This window comes from Phyllopteryx taeniolatus, chromosome 9 (assembly GCF_024500385.1).
Source record: "Phyllopteryx taeniolatus isolate TA_2022b chromosome 9, UOR_Ptae_1.2, whole genome shotgun sequence".
Lineage (NCBI taxonomy): Eukaryota > Metazoa > Chordata > Actinopteri > Syngnathiformes > Syngnathidae > Phyllopteryx > Phyllopteryx taeniolatus.
In genome coordinates this window covers 5,467,759-5,484,816 of record NC_084510.1, presented here as the reverse complement: position 1 = coordinate 5,484,816, position 17,058 = coordinate 5,467,759, and the positions used below count along the sequence as shown (strand labels likewise).

Here is a 17,058-nt window from a genome sequence, read left to right as displayed (position 1 = left end):
GGGGGACCGGAGGGTGTTTTCCAACTCTAAGGGGATCACACTCCTCAGCCTCCCGGGTAAAGTCTATTCAGGGGTGGTGGAGAGGAGGGTCCATCGGGAAGTTGAATCTCAGATTCAGGAGGAGCAGTATCGTTTTCGAAGGAGCTAAGCCGAAAGGCGAAGCTCTCAATTTACCGATCGATCTACGTTCCGACCCTCACCTATGGTCACGAGCTGTGGGTCGTGACCGAAAGAACAAGATTCCGGATACAAGCGGCCGAAATGAGTTTCCTCTGCAGGGTGTCCGGGCTTGAGAGATAGAGATTGGGTGAGAAGCTCGGTCTTCCGGGAGGATCTCAGAGTAGAGCCGCTGCTCCTCCACATTGAGAGGAGCCAGATGAGGTGGCTGGGGCATCTGATTCGGATGCCTCCCGGACGCCTCCCTGGTGAGGTATTCCGGGCACATCCCACCGGGAGGAGACCCCGGGGACGACCCAGGACACGCTGGAGAGACTAAATCCTTCAGCTGGCCGGAAGAGCTGAATGAAGTGGCTGTGGAGAGGGAAGTCTGGGCGTCCCTGCTAAAGCTACTGCCCCCGCGACCCGACCTCGGATAAGCGGTAGAAAATGGATGGATGGATGGATGGATGGATGGAGGGATGGATGGATGGAACGATCACAAATGCACGCCCCAGCCCCTTCTAACAGCCTTGTTTTAAAAAGAAATATCTGCAATTGGCTGGCAACCAGTTCAGGGTGTACCCCGCCTCTCGCCCGAAGATAGCTGGGATAGGCTCCAGCATGCATATATATAAATATATATATATATTACGGCACGGTGGGCGACTGGTTAGAGCGTCAGCCTCACAGTTCTGAGGTGCGGGGTTCAATCCCCGGCCCCGCCTGTGTGGAGTTTGCATGTTCTCCCCGTGCCTGCGTGGGTTTTCTCCGGGCACTCCGGTTTCCTCCCACATCCCAAAAACATGCATTAATTGGAGACTCTAAATTGCCCGTAGGTGTGAATGGTTGTTGGTTCCTATGTGCCCTGCGATTGGCTGGCAACCAGTTCAGGGTGTACCCCGCCTCCTGCCCGATGACAGCTGGGATAGGCTCCAGCACGCCCGCGACCCTAGTGAGGAGAAGCGGCTCAGAAAATAGATGGATGGATATATATATTACTAGTAGTAAGTAGTAAATGTTGGAAATAGTCAATTGCGTTACATTGGATTGCACGTTATGTCATAATGGATCACTATATGGTGCCAGCACATGTCACTCCAACAGACTTTGTTTTTTACAGCTTTGCCGCACAGTGCTTTCAGGCAAAGTAAAAATAATAATAATGAAAAATAAAGACAAAGAAATACTGTACAACCTTATTTCCTCTCTCCCAGGTGCTGAACTTTGGGATGTGCTGGCAACTGTAATGTGGGGTTTTCCAATATTCTCACGCCCAAACTATAATATATGTACATAATTCCAAAGAGAAGTGTGTTTGGTGAGGTGGCAGGGCCTGCAATGGTGTCGCGCGGGGGTGCAGAGGCTTCTCAAGGTCACGGTAAAGCTTACAGGAAAAATAGCTCCAGTGATATTGGCATCTCCTCAGTGGTCCACACCTGCCTCAGACACCTGGAGAGGAAGGTCACATATGTGCCCCTGGTCTTCATCAACTTCACATCAGCCTTGAACACCATCACCCCAAGCACACTGGTGGAGAATCTACACACACTCTGATTGAGCCCCTCCCATTGCAGCTGGGTGCAGGACATTATAACCAACTGACCACAGACTGTCAGGATCCACAGCATTTCCACCCCCTTCATCTTAATCAGTACTTGCGTTCGTCAGGGCTGTTGGCTAAGCCCCGTTCTCTTCTTTGATTTATGGCAGTTCAGCACAAAATCTGACAGCAGCTGACATAGCTGTAGTAGAATGCATCACTAATGGGGATTAATCTGCATCCAAGAAGGAGGTGGAACAAGGAGATAGTGGTCGACTTCAGGAGGAACAAACATCGCCCTCCCACCCTGAACACCAGTGGAGGGGCTGTGGAAGTGGTCCCCAATTTCAAGTACCTGGGCATCCTGATGAGATGAGATGAAATGAATACAATAGATAGATAGATAGATAGATAGATAGATAGATAGATAGATAGATAGATAGATAGATAGATAGATAGATAGATAGATAGATAGATAGATAGATAGATAGATAGATAGATAGATAGATAGATAGACAGATAGACAGATAGATAGATAGATAGATAGATAGATAGATAGATAGATAGACAGACAGACAGACAGACAGACAGACAGACAGACAATATTCCCAAAAGTATTCACTCACCAACCTTGACATATGACCTGAAGTGACACGTTTAATATTACATCGGTCCACCCAGCTTTAATTCTTCTGAAAAGGCTGTCCACAAGGTTTAGGAGTGTGTATAGCGAATTTTGGACCACTCTTCCAGAAGCGTATCTGTGAGGTCACACAGTGATGTTGGACGAGAAGGTCTGACTCTCAGTCTCCACTATAATTCATCTCAAAGGTGTTCCATCCTGTTGATGTTAGGACTCTGTTAAGTTCATCTACACCAAACTCTCTCATCCATGTCTTCATGGACCTTGTTTTGTGCACTGGTGCACAGTGACTATTCCCTTTATGTGTTTGTTTGTTTGAGTTGTTGTTTTTTTCTGTCAGCTACAAATGCCATTTTCAAATGGAATACTGCAGGTCAGTCTGCATTTGACTGATTATCATAATGTAACAACAACAATAACATCCATCCATCCATCCATTTTCAACACCGCTTCTCCTGGTTAGGGTCACGGGGCGCTGGAGCCTATCCCAGCTGACTTCGGGCGAAAGACGGACTACACCCTGAACTGGTCGCCAGTCAGTCGCAGGGCACATATAGACACGGACAACCATTCGCACCCACATTCACACCGTCACTGAGTGGGAACTGAACCCACGCTGCCTGCACCAAAGTCAGGCGAGTGTACCACTACACCATCAGTGACTAACAATAACATCATTAAACCTTGAACTGGAGTTTCATTCACTTAAGGAAAAAAAAACTGACCGCCTAGAATATAGGATGCATTCATTCATAATGCATACTGCTTATTCTGTGCAGACTTTGGGTGAAAAGCAGAGTGCACCCTGGACAGAAGGTCACTTACACGGGTGACACAAAGAGAGAACAGCTATTTATAGTCACACTTAGACACACAGGTCATTTAGATTCCTTGAGAAAATGTGTGTTTTTTAAACTGAAACCAGAGTGTCCAAGAAAGAACGTAGGCAAGCAGGGATAACGTACATTATAACAGTAACACATAAAGACTTGTGTACTTCAACACAAAAAGGATCGAGCTACAGACAGACAGACCATCCATCCATCCAGTCACCCATTTATCAATTTTCTGTGATTTACCTTATTCTCAGTCATAGGTGAGCTGGAGCTTATGCACCGAGCGTGGGAACTGATTCAAGGTTAGCTGCATGAAAGTCAGCAATGTGAGGTTGCATCAAAAACTTGTCCCACTGATACAGCACATGCTTTAAAACAACTATAATAATGTAAGGGTACGTCACTTTAAAGACATGGAGTAAATGGAAAAAAATGAAAATTGTGAAATTAAATTTTTATATTGAATTATTGAACATACTGCAAGCAAGAATATTGGACAACCCAGAAACACACTCATGCACAATGAGGATGCTGTGGATTTGCCCCAGGCAGTTGCAAGTTCAATTTCTTGCTCAAGGCCACCCCTTGTAAATATACAGTAACTAACACATCTCAAGCAACCAGTCCCACTTTTCATAGGCCTGGGCCTCTAGTAAACCGGGCCAACCCAAACCTAATGCTTACAACTAAATCTGATTTGTTATCCAGTAGAGGACATATTAAAAAAAAACAATAAAAAAAAAAAAAAACAGAGGAATGCTTTGTTATCCATGTGTGAAAGTGTCAGTATCACTTATAAGAACTAAGAAGATACAGCATATTGTGTATAAGTATTCACTCACTTGCCTTGCCTCAGATATGACTTTAAGTGACATCCCATTTTTAATCCTCTTCTGGGAAGGTTTTCCACAAAATTTATGAGTGTGTTTATGGGAATTTTTGACCATTTTTCCAGAAGCGCATTTGTGAGGTTACACACTGATGTTGGACAAGAATGCCTGGCTCTCAGTCTGCGCTCTATTTCATCCAAAAGTGTTCTATAGGGTTGAGGTCAGGATTATGCAGGCCAGTCAAAGTCTTCCACATCTAACTCTCTGATCCATGTCTTAATGAACCTTGATCTGTGCACTGATGCACAGTCGTGTTGGAACAGGAAGGGGCCATCTCCAAACTGTTCCCACAAAGTTGGAAATGTCCAAAATATTAGCCCCTGAGCTACAGTGAAAGGAACTCTGAATGCTTCCGCATACCAAGAGATTTTGGACAGTTAAACAGTTTGGGGATTACCCCTTCCTCTTGCAACATGTCTGTGCACCACAAAGCAAGGTCCATAAAGACATGGATGACAGAGTCTGTTGTGGATGAACTTGACTGGCCTGCACAGAGTCCTGCCCTCCACCCGATAGAACACCTTTGGGTTGATTTCGAGTGGACAGTGAGCCAGACCTTCTTGTCCAACATGAGTGTGTGACCTCACAAATATGCTCCTGGTAGAATGGGCAAAAATTCCCATAAACTCACTCCTAAATCTTGTGGAAAGCCTTCCCACAAGAGTTGAAGCTATTATAGCTGCAAAGGGCATCATATTACACCATATGGATTTAGAATGGGATATCACTTAAAATCATATGTGAATCAAGGCAGGTGAGCGATATAGTGTTTGTATAGTATAGTGGTATATTTTTACCCAAAACGTTAAAGTAAAAATAAAAGCCACATATGCATGTACAGACAGAAGACTGTAAAACAACACTGAGTGTACAGAACGCGGTGCATGATGCCTGCATGTGTTATCTAACCTGTCTGACAAGTTGAGAAGCATGACAGGTCAAACGGGACTGGGAGTCACCTGTGTATCTCGTCATCTGCAGCAATGCTGCCATGAACTTTTTATTTATTTATTTGTTTGTTTCAGGTCAATAGTAAGTATTGAGCAAAATCAGAGGACCATCTTGCACCTGCTGTAGTGAACACTGAGATCTTTGATCTGATAGGATAAGGGTCAGAGAAGCATCGCATCCGTATTGCTCCATATGTCATCATCACAGAACAACAGAAACATGATTGAATTTCCATTCACTGACAGTATCTTCATGAGGCCATTGTCCTTCAAAGTCATATCAGCTAGTGTAAACACACCTTACTACAAGAGTAAAACAAATTTCTCCATGGTTTGCTTAACAACTGCATGATTTGCAATGTGACTAATCTTTGAATGTCTCATTTCATGTAATTAAGCATTATTAGGATACAGGTCAGTGGGACCCAGTCACTGACATACTGCACAGTATTTTCCTGAGTTCAGCACCCTTTAGATATTCTGAAACATACAAAGATCAACAATGGACTGACATTGAAAACATTCTTCGCATCTACCCATCTTCTATACCGCTTATACAGTCAGCCTTACTGTGACTAGGGCGGAAATAAGTCAGCTCTTTTGAGTTATCTTTTGTGCACCACATCAAAGACAGCCAACAACATGATGGGCACATCCCTGCGAGTCTGAGGGTTTATTCAAAGGCAGCACTCAAAAAGAGACTGTAGGTATACAACAGAAAGGAGAATTGGTGGGGGAGAACCAGCTGACTCACTGCAATCATCAGACTATTTGAGCTACTGCTGTTGCTTGGGGTAAAGTTCCATACCACCCCCCTCTGAAAAACACTGACGCTGTATAAAGATATCAGTCAGAGGTAAGAAATAAAGCATGGAAGAGCATCTTTTTTTTTTTTTTTCTTCTGAATATCCACTGAACAGACTGAAAATGGTAATCAGCAAAAAAAAAAAAAAAAGCTAGTGAATAAACACCACTGCTACAACTAAAGCCTCGATCAAGTAGACAGCAACAGCATGAGCTCTGAGGAGGGGGCGATGTGTGGGTTATACATGCATTGTCAGTCTCACATATTAAATTTCAAATTCACAATTAATTACATGGCTATATACACTCACTGGGCACTTCATTAAGTAATCCTTGACAATCTAATTAGATTCACTGTAAGAGCTGTCTATTAAAAACAAATCTCCCTTTGAAAATAGAAGGCAACTAAGTAACTTACTGAGCCACAACCTTTCCCAAGATGAAACGGTCGAAATTTGAATTCCTGATCCAGGTCATTATCACAAAGATCGAAAGCCATCTGATGAAACATACTAAAATTGAAATTCGTTTCTGAAATGCGTTTATTAAATCTCACACGGTAAAATCTTAAAGGTGCGTTTGCACCATGTTTCTGTGAAAATGAGGGGAAGGGGGTGGGCTTCTGGCAGTACTTTGTGACATCACAACAGGTAAGACTATATAATACCTCTAGCTCCGCCCTCTAAATGCACACTGTCACTTGCTATTCAAATGTTCCAACAACTCAAATGAAAGGGGCGACAGTGGGAGGATTAAAGTGCATCTATATTATCCCCCAGGTACAATTATGGCATACATTACCATGTAGTGAAGATAATACAAAGTATTTAAAGACATAGTAGAGAGCATAACTGAGCATTGTTATCTTTGGAAGAAGAATGTTTGATACAGATTATCTATTGCATCCATCTGAGATTTTGTTATGGACAGTGAGCATGAACGCTGCATTCAAATGAAATAGCAAATGGTGTTATCCACAAAGAGGCAACCTACTTCCAGTACGTCAGCTGCACAAGCAGGGATGACACTCAAGGAAGTTTTAAGGTTTATCTCATTGCCGCATGGGGGGGGGGAGTATCTGTGCATTTGCAACCTGAAGAGCCTTCTGCAATGCCAGACCCACAAACTAGGTTGAAACCAACTGAAATGACGTTTTTATTGATAAATTGCCTTCGAATGTGACGCAAACTCATACAGCCATCAAATACAGTATGCCTGAGGAAACCCTACACCTGACATTTAAAAATATTTTGCACATCTTGAATTATAATGTGAAATGTGCCATGCATGCAGTATATAACAGGAACATTAGAAACCAAGTAAGATTCTGGTGTGTGACTGTATGTGCACGCAAAAAAACAAACCTCATACAGTATATGTCATAATTTGAATGGCAAATTAAGTGTTTTGGGAAACCCTAGTAACACACTTGGGTATTCAAATGCATGCACAGAGTACAATAAAAAAAATATTTAAAAAGCCATAACAAAGCAATAGTCAAATTCATGTTGACGCTTCACACTGTGTTCAGTCATGGAGTACATTGAGATGCTGAAGAGCATACAGAAAAGATGCTGCTGCCAAGTTTCTTGGCTGTTAGATGCATGAGTTGAATGCATGCTGACGAGGCAAAGCTGACGCAGCAGACAACGTGTGTGTGTGTGTGTGTGGGTGTGGGCGTGTGGGTGTGTTGCTATCTGACAAGAAAGCAGTTGGGCAATGAAATTAATCATTTAACAAAGCGACCCAGTAGAGCATGCACAGCATAGCATGATTGGGGTCTGCATATCAAAAACACAGGATTGCTGGCAGTTTTTACTCTATGCTCATTGTTGTACAGGACTGTACCAACATTAGGGCAAGGGCAAAGCTGATGTATCCATCTCTCCACATTTTTGTTCCCATGTGCAACAAAATGTAATGATTATTTTTAGACTATTCTATTCTATGTCCAACTTTGTGGGTACAGTTTGGGGCCACAAACAAACAACCATTCCCACTCACATTCACACCTATGGGCAATTGAGAGTCTTTGCTTTTGGAATGTGGTAGGAAGCTCGACGACCTGAAAAAAAAACTTATGCAAGTCGGGGGTAGGACATTGTCATTGAGCTGCCCCACATTAAATTATTGTTTAAAAATCTTCTCATAAGTGTAGAACCTGATCCAGCCACTAAGAGGTGACCATTTTCACAATACTGGAGATGTAATCATCAGCTGTCCCAATATCTTTATGCATATGTGAGTCATTTTCATATAATTTGATCAATAACGATAAAGAAAAATGAATAAATTCGAATTTAGCAATTGTTATGCCACCTTGGTTTTATATGGGTAAATGTCTCCCATGCGGAAACAGCCATGCTTCAAAGTCTTATTTTCAAAGAGTTATTAATGATTTAGAATTTTAGGCATTCATAGTAAAGGTGATCCTTATTGACAGAGCAAATGGTGGTGGCCCGTTGAGATACACTTCTTCTTATAACGGTAATGCTGAAAGTGCATAACGGTAAAGACAAACAGCTTCGAGATTTCCCACAACAAAAACTAACACCAGACTTTGATGCACTGGCAAAATAAGGGATAAACAAAGCAACACTGTTCCCATTAAAAGTAAATCTAAGCATTAACACTACAATGCCTTTTTTTTGTTTTTTGTTTATTTTTAATATGTAAGCATCTGTTCCTGGCTTGGCCCGCCTGTCAAATTTTAAGTCAATGTGGCGCCTGAGCCAAAAATGTTGTCCACCCCTGCATTCGACCCATTACACTCTTGTCTATTTACAATCATAAAATCAGTAAAGACATGCAAAAGTACCGACACTTTCACAAATTCATACGTATTCATATCTCCGAAATAACAGCATTTATTTTCCTGTCTACTATTGTGTGAATGCGAAAGGGCGGCCTTATCCCGGCACTTCAGATCACAGATCCCTCTGGTGTCTTATAATAACATAATGAGTCTCTCTCCAGTGCCATTAACGTAAAGACAGCTTGAGTGACAAAGAAGGACGTGTAGAAGCCCATAACGTAGTAACGGCCCACAACGTAATAAATTTGCCCTTTTTAAAACGTAATAGGCCCATAATAATAATAATAACTGGCCAATAATAAAATAATAAAAGTCTTGAACCTATAACGTAATTACTTTTGGCCAGTAACATAATAACTTTTTAACATTATTGGCCTGGGGGACAAAAATGTTTGCAAATGTAATAACTGAGCCCATAATGTAATAACGGCCCATAATGTAATACATTTGCTCTTTTTAAAACGTAATAAGCCCATAACGTAATAACCAGCCAATAACGTAATGACTTATTTCATTATTGGCCAAATGTTATTACGTTATAGGTTCAGGACTTTGATAATGTTATTGGCCAGTTATTACATTATGGGCCTATTACGTTTTAAAAAGGGAAAATGTATTACCTTCTCGACCATTATTATGTTATGGGCCATTGCTACATTATTGGCTTCTACAGGACCGTTTGTAAAAGAACAAAAAAAAAAAAAAAGTAACTTTGAAGACATTAAGATGTATTTGTGTTAGCGTTCATGGAAAAGGCACACTTTTAGACATTTTATAGGATTTTTACAGTAACTTACTGGCAACACTGTTGGCAGTACTGTCAAAAAATTTGCTTAAAAAAAGTGGGAGGAGAGTAGTCTGAATTGGATTCTGGAGTCATGCACCACTTGATACATCGTACTTATACGCCAGCTGTAAATCATTATTTCCTCAATACTAGTTGATTAGCTTACCTAAATCAGGTGACACTCTCTGATTAAGCGATTGGCTCCTGTCTCGACCGCTACAATGAGAGAGAAACATATTCCTCCTACCAAACCCACATGTATAATAGAAGCATATTCAACAACTCCTTTCTGCAAAGGTGCCACATTGTTCGTGTTCAGTATTTCTACATAATAGATTTTTATGATCATTCTCTTTCTTGTATTATCGTATTTTCTCGCATGTGTCTCTTGTTATATCTGTGTCTCATTATTTACGCTGAAATGATTAAACACTATGGAGCCATGAATATTACAATCCATGCTGGGAACATATATTACACTACATGTAAACATTGCTGTCAATTCAACAGTTATAGTTACAACATACCATACAGTAAAATACTGTAAAATGGTCATACTTTAATTAAATATGGTTTCCACTGCATCGTGGGATTTTGGTTGACATCACACACAAGAAACAGAGCGTTACTATATTTTTCTTAAATCAATGTTTTTATTAATTGTGGTGCTGATGAGTCAGACAAGGAAAGAGGGAGTTATTTTGGCTTGCAGAAAAAGTAGGCCAACTTGAGTAATCACAAGAAAGTTCACACTTGTACCTAATGCAGTTGATCAGTCACCCGGTAATAGGTTATCTTCACTTTGCATGCAGCTTAGTGTTGCATCGTTCGTGAACGTTTCGTTCAAAAGAACGAATCATTTTAGTGCACGTGCTGAACTGAAACGAATGTACTGGCGATCGCCAAGGAGAGACATAGTAGTTCGTATGTAGTGAATTCTCCTGCACTGCGTGAATCATATGGAAGCTCACTGTGAACTAGTATGAACGAGTGATTCGTTTGTGCAAGGAACGACATATTACGCAACGAACGTACTCGTGATTGATTTTATTCGTTCGTCCTCACTGGGATAACTTTTACTAGTGATCCGTTTCTCCAAGCGAACGGCTAATGAGAGGCGGAGTACACCCTGAACTGGTCACCAGCCAATCGCAGCCCACAAGATTTTGGGTTGTTTTTTTTAATCTCCCCCCCTTTCCTAGTTTAAAGTACGTGACAACCACAACGCATAGTCCTTCAGTGAACATGTTGAGTGAACATGAAACTCAGGGCTGAATCGTGAAGTGAATGAGGAAGCGCTTGAATGATTCAGTGATCTAATCTTTTGACCAAAGCTTTTAAAAGGACTGATTGTAGTGATTTCGTAAACTCGCTGCATTGCAGTTGACCTGACCGGGATGTCACTCTATCACACACAACCCACAGTCAAGGGCTTCAGGAAAATAAAGTGTAAAATAAATGTAACGCAGGCGGCACGGCGGACGACTGGTTAGAGCGTCTGCCTCACAGTTATGAGGACTGGGGTTCAATCCCCAGCCCCGCCTGTGTGGAGGTTAATTGACGACTCTAAATTGCCCGTAGGTGTGAATGTGAGTACAAATGGTTGTTTGTTTATATGTGCCCTGCGATTGGCTGGCAACCAGTTCAGGGTGTACCCCGCCTCCTGCCCGATGACAGCTGGGATAGGCTCCAGCACGCCCGCGACCCGAGTGAGGAGAAGCGGCTCAGAAAATGGATGGATGGATCAATGTAACGCGAGACTCAAATAAGACACACATTCAATGAACTACGGGTAACATAAACACACATTATTCATGTTACATTAATCTTGATTGTTCGTGAACATTAGGGATTAACAATCTTTATTACGGCAACAGTTCAACATTTCATGGTGCAATGCATGCTGGGAGCCACGTGGCTTCTGTTATAAAATACAATAACTCTCTGCGTGACATCAAGTAAAATCTCATGATGCAGTGGAAACTGTAGTTAATTATTGTAAAATCACTTTTAGGTGTTTTACTGTATGGTGTGTGGTACATAACTGTAGAATTTACAGGAATGTCTAACAGCGCATATTGAACAATAGGAGAAAAATCATATACTGTATATCCAATAGGCGGCACGGTGGACGACTGGTTAGAGCTTCAGCCTCACAGTTCTGAGGACCCGGGTTCAATCCCCGGCCCCGCCTGTGTGGAGTTTGCATGTTCTCCCCGTGCCTGCGTGGGTTTTCTCCGGGCACTCCGGTTTCCTCCCACATCCCAAAAACATGCATTAATTGGAGACTCTAAATTGCCCGTAGGCATGACTGTGAGTGCGAATGGTTGTTTGTTTCTATGTGCCCTGCGATTGGCTGGCAACCAGTTCAGGGTGTACCCCGCCTCCTGCCCGATGACAGCTGGGATAGGCTCCAGCACGCCCGCGACCCTAGTGAGGAGAAGCGGCTCAGAAAATGGATGGATGGATGGATGTATATCCAATAATATAATTAGCATCTTCAAAAAACGTGTTGCAAATCATGAAACTTCATTTTGGACAGCTAATGTTAAAGATATTTTGGCATTAAAAGTTTGCAAAATGTGACTTTTGGAATATTGTTTTCTTTCTTTCTTCGAAATAACAATCATGACCTTTTAATGGACAACAAGTGCCAATAATTGAAATCCTCATCAATAAAATGAATGGATTTTCAAAGGGAAACTGAGTGGGCCATGTCTTGGCTGTTATTGATCGATCCAATGATTATATGAACATGACCCATGTGTTCCCCTCAACCCCTGAGAACCTCTGTGCATAGAGATCAAGTTGAAAGCACACCCAACGAAAAGCACTACAGCAATTGGGCGTCACACATAGACATGCCTGAGCGTGCAGGCAAACGCAGCAAATGCAATTTCTCCCACAGTATGCTGCTCTCAACGTCTCAGCGGGTGCGCTCGACAGGCTTAGGCGCACACCCGAACAGCTGATCGGCGAAGCTGCACGCAACTCGATCGACAGCAGAGCCCGCATGATGATGTCAACGCTCATCGGGGCCGAGTGGGCACACACAGACGTCCCGATTCTTCATTCATTCCTCCTCCAGTAGAGGTCGATAAACAAGCAAAGCCAAAGTCCACGCACGTTGTCAGGTCGTTTCCCTTTTTTGCGTAGCGGCGACATCACGTGTGTTGATATTATGCGTAAATAACAAGGCGGCTGGCAACAACTCGCCCGGAAGATTTCACGTCAAAGAAGGCGGATATTATGTCGACATGAACGAAAGGGTGCATGGGGAGGTAAAAAAATAAAATAAAATAAAAATAAATAATAATAATCCCCCAAAAAATCAACATACCTTGTTAGAACGACATCCGGGTGGAGGGCAGGGTGGATGCTGCGCACGGGTGAAGTCAGTCCTCGGCGTTTACTCCCCCCGTATGACCAAAAAAGAAAGAAGGGCAGCAGCGCGTGTCGTGTACGTGCGTGCGTGTTTTGCCGGTGAAAAGAGAGAGAGAGAGAGAGAGAGAGAGAGCGGAGGAGGAGGAGAGAAAAAGAGGGAGGGATGGAGGGAGGCAGGAAGGAAAAGCACGCATGCATTCAGTTTTGTCACTTGAGTGAAATGCGTAAAACCGGTCTTTCTTTCTCCCCCCTCACCCACCCAATAAATGTGCAGCTATGTTGGCCTACTCACAATTTAGATGACGGTGCAAACAATGTGCTACAATCCCGTCTGTATTGCGCGAATGTCAATAGTTGCGCACCGTGAAACGGCGAAGGGGCGAGGTTTCATTTCGCTTTCAGTTCAACCTCCTGTTTTTTTTGTTTTTTTTTAAATGAAATATTTAAAAGGCTAGCCCACGTTACATAAGAAGGCGCTATGTCGTCAGTACATTCCCTTTGCTTGCATCACCGAGTCAAACATCACAACCTTCAGCGCCTTACCATTCATTCAAGTCATTGGATTCAGCAGCAGCACAAAATCCACTGCAACCACTTGCTTGTTTGTTTGTTTCTTTCTTTCTTTCTTTTAAAGGAGCCACTTTGTGAAGCGCGAACATACTGTGCAGAAATTTGCACCTATTTGTTAGATCAAGATGTTATTTTGGAGGACAATCTGAGTTTCTCGGTTAACTTTCTCGCGCTCACAGGTTTAATTAATCACTTAATCACAAAATAACTTTGTTCATTGGTTTTATTTATTTATTTATTATTAATTGACCTCACTTAGGGGTTTTTAAAAAATATATAAAAAATCGGATGACATGAAAACATACACAGATGCCAAGTGTATGACAAAGCAACAAGTAGCACATCACAATTAAATATAAAATTTACTTATTAAACAATCGGAGTCATTCACAGCGGCAGTGACATTTTGACACGATGCTCAAACTGTAGACGTTTGGCTTTTAAGTGGAGGGTATTTACATCCAAATCTGCTCGTTCTTCATTTTCCCTTCAGTTTTTGTCTTCAGCAGGTGAAATGCATGCATGCATGCTCAATCTGATTTAGGTCAGGTGATTGACTTGGCCATTGCATAACATCCCACTTCTTTGCCGGGGCTTCCTTGGGCCGTCAGGAGCCGGTTGTTGGGGAGGGGATACTGTCACGCCATTTCTTCATTTTCATTCTAGGGTGGTCACTTCTTTTGGAGTTAAGTTCTCACTGATTCTATTTCAATAGTAAAACTTTCCATTTTATCATTGATGGTTATTGACAAGTTATCAAGAACCTTGTGAGAGAGACCTTCTTCAACAAACATAACCACACCGCCGCCGGGTCCATTTGCTCTATTAGTGCTATGAAACCCAAATCCCTTCATGAAGAAATTTCTATATATCCATTTTTTCTGTTACAGCGATGACATTGAATGTTTTCTTTTTTAATTTACTTATTTTCTACTTTGAACATTTGCATAAATACTTCTATTAAATTGGATACTGGATATATTATAGTCATATTTAATGGGAGTTTTGAATGATTCTTCTGTGTAGTAGCAACAATTTTCATTGTTAGCAAAGCAGGGTCTGATCGGGATCTGTCTGGTTCGAATTCCATCATGAGTAATGTTTACGAGAGAGCAATGTGAAAATCAAGCTATGAGAGACTGTAAAATTTTTCCATTTGAGCCATTTGAGCCTAGTACACACCCCACTTGAATTCTCGGATACAGCATTTGGTTTAATAAAGACCTTACAGTTGAGTCCAAGTGGTCTGAATTTTGGCCTGTTTTTTTTTTTTTAATTTAAGCTGTCTTGCCTTCGGCGGCACGGTGGCTGACTGGTTAGAGCGTCAGCCTCACAGTTCTGAGGTGCGGGGTTCAATCCCTGTCCCCCCCTGTGTGGAGTGTGCATATTCTCCCCGTGCCTGCGCGGGTTTTCTCCGGGCACTCCGGTTTCTTCCCACATCCCAAAAACATGCATTAATTGGTGACTCTAAATTGCCCGTAGGCATGACTGTGAGTGCGAATGGTTGTTTGTTTCTATGTGCCCTGCGATTGGCTGGCAACCAGTTCAGGGTGTACCCCGCCTCCTGCCCGATGACAGCTGGGATAGGCTCCAGCACGCCCGCGACCCTAGTGAGAAGAAGCGGCTCAGAAAATGGATGGATGGATGGATGTCTTGCCTTCCTCGATATCTTTTTTTTTTTTTTTTTTTCTTGAGGTGCACATTGATGTAAATGTTTGTGCCATTTAATTTCTTTCCCCGTCTGTATATCCATTTTATTTTTTATTTTGGTAAAACGAATAATTATTGCCAGTATGGTTGGCTTCTCCTTAATCTTAACTGGTAGAGGGTGGCATGTGTCAATATCACAAGTTATGTCAGCGTTCCTGCTACGAAGAAATTCTGTTACCTGGTCCTCCGTGGTCAGATCCTGTTTATTTCTGCTCGCCGACCCAATGCCTTTCACTGCTTGCAGGTAACGTGGTTTTAATTGCCAAACCAGAAATGATTAATGAAAGCCAGGCTAAAGGTAGCCGAGGTCCAGGCTATAATAGGTGGAAGGCCAGGCCAAGCCAACAGAGGTTCAGACTGTAGCAGATGGAAGGCTTTGAGAATAAGCCTTCCTTAGTTCACTTGTTTTGTTTAAAATTAATGCAAATAACACGATATAACATGTAAACACAATGCACAGTCAGACCTCACAAACAGCCTTGGGTTGGCTGCTAGGATTTGAGACATTTGAAGTGCTCATTCCATGTTTCTCAGAAAATTCCACCAAGATTGCGACCACTTGTCACGTTGCTACTTTGAGTTATTCTGACTTTCGAAAATCTGAGCAAATCCCTGTGTTTTTTTTTTTTTTTTTGTCCTGTTCGGCTGTTAGGTCAAGCAGAAAGGAAGATCTGTATCCCTTTTATGCCGAAGAATATATTTCCTAAGCAATGTTACTTGTTGTGTTTCCTTGCTCAAATTCTTTAAGGAATATGTGCATGACATTTGACAGTTTTTTTTTTTTTTTTTAAACAGTGCCATCTAATCTAAATGTCAAATACATCTGTTAATCACTTGTCAACCGTAATTATCTGTTTGAATGTTGTCATGAAAGTAATCACCCATGTTAATGAGGCAATGCCTGTCTTTGGTCTTATACAAATTTGTATGTGGTCGACTGTTCATTGTATTGTTTTGAATACCGGATTCATGAGACTGTGGGTCTGCATTGAGATCTTGGGGGTTGTTTGAATCCCAGGGGTTTAACAGAGGTCACATGCTCATACTGTTTGTAACAATGTATCTCTGCAAGCAATTCTTTTGATGATTGTAGACGTAAAACCGAAGGAAAGGATTTTTTTTGTTGTTGAAAATTATATTACAGTGGTACTTGCCAAAGTAAAGCCATACATTTCTGAATTTTTCTCTAAAGGGCAACAGCAAAAGTTATTATTATCGATTTGTTTTTCTTTTTCCCGTAAAAGTTACATTTTCTTGGTTTTGCTCTTTGGACAGTGTGAGACTGATGCATGGTTCATTTTGTGCACTAATTAAATACAACACCAATTCCAATGAAGTTGGGACGTTGTGTTCAACATAAATAAAAACAGAATACAATGATTTGCAAATCATGTTCAACCTATATTTAATTGAATACACTACAAAGACAAGATATTTAATGTTCCAACTGATAAACTATATTGTTTTTAGCAAATAATCATTAACCTGGAATTCTATGGCTTTAACACATTCCAAAAAGGCTGGGACAGGTGGCAAAAGTTGAGGAATGCTCATCAAACACCTGTTTGGAACATCACACAAGTGAACAGGCTAATTGGGAACAGGTGGGTGCCATGATAGGGTATAAAAGGAGCTTCCCTGAATTGCTCAGTCATTCACAAGCAAAGATGGGGCGAGGTTCACCTCTTTGTGAACAAGTGCGTGAGAAAATAGTCGAACAGTTTGAGGACAATGTTCCGCAATGTACAATTGCAAGGAATTTAGGGATTTCATCATCTACAGTCCATAATATCATCAAAAGGTTCAGAGAATCTGGAGAAATCACTGTATGTAAGCGGCAAGGCCCAAAACCAACATTGAATGCCCGTGACCTTCGATCCCTCAGGCGCCACTGCATCAAAAACCAACATCAATGTGTAAAGGATATCATCACATGGGCTCAGGAACACTTCAGAAAACCAATGTCAGTA

The 17,058-nt window shown here is 41.8% G+C and overlaps 1 protein-coding gene across 14 annotated transcripts in view; it reads right to left on the bottom strand.

The window, feature by feature from the left end:
- The window catches only part of LOC133483988 (band 4.1-like protein 1), a 119,251-nt gene extending 106,064 nt beyond the window's left edge, over nucleotides 1–13,187 (bottom strand). For 2 of the 14 annotated variants that reach the window (XM_061785971.1, XM_061785973.1), the window contains exon 1: nucleotides 12,765–13,170. The gene's annotated coding sequence lies outside the window, so the exon portion shown is untranslated. Of the gene's footprint in view, nucleotides 1–12,764 lie in introns of all 14 variants that reach the window. The other 12 variants (XM_061785980.1, XM_061785979.1, XM_061785974.1 and 9 more) reach the window with 11 other exon arrangements.
- Nucleotides 13,188–17,058: the final 3,871 nt, after the last annotated feature.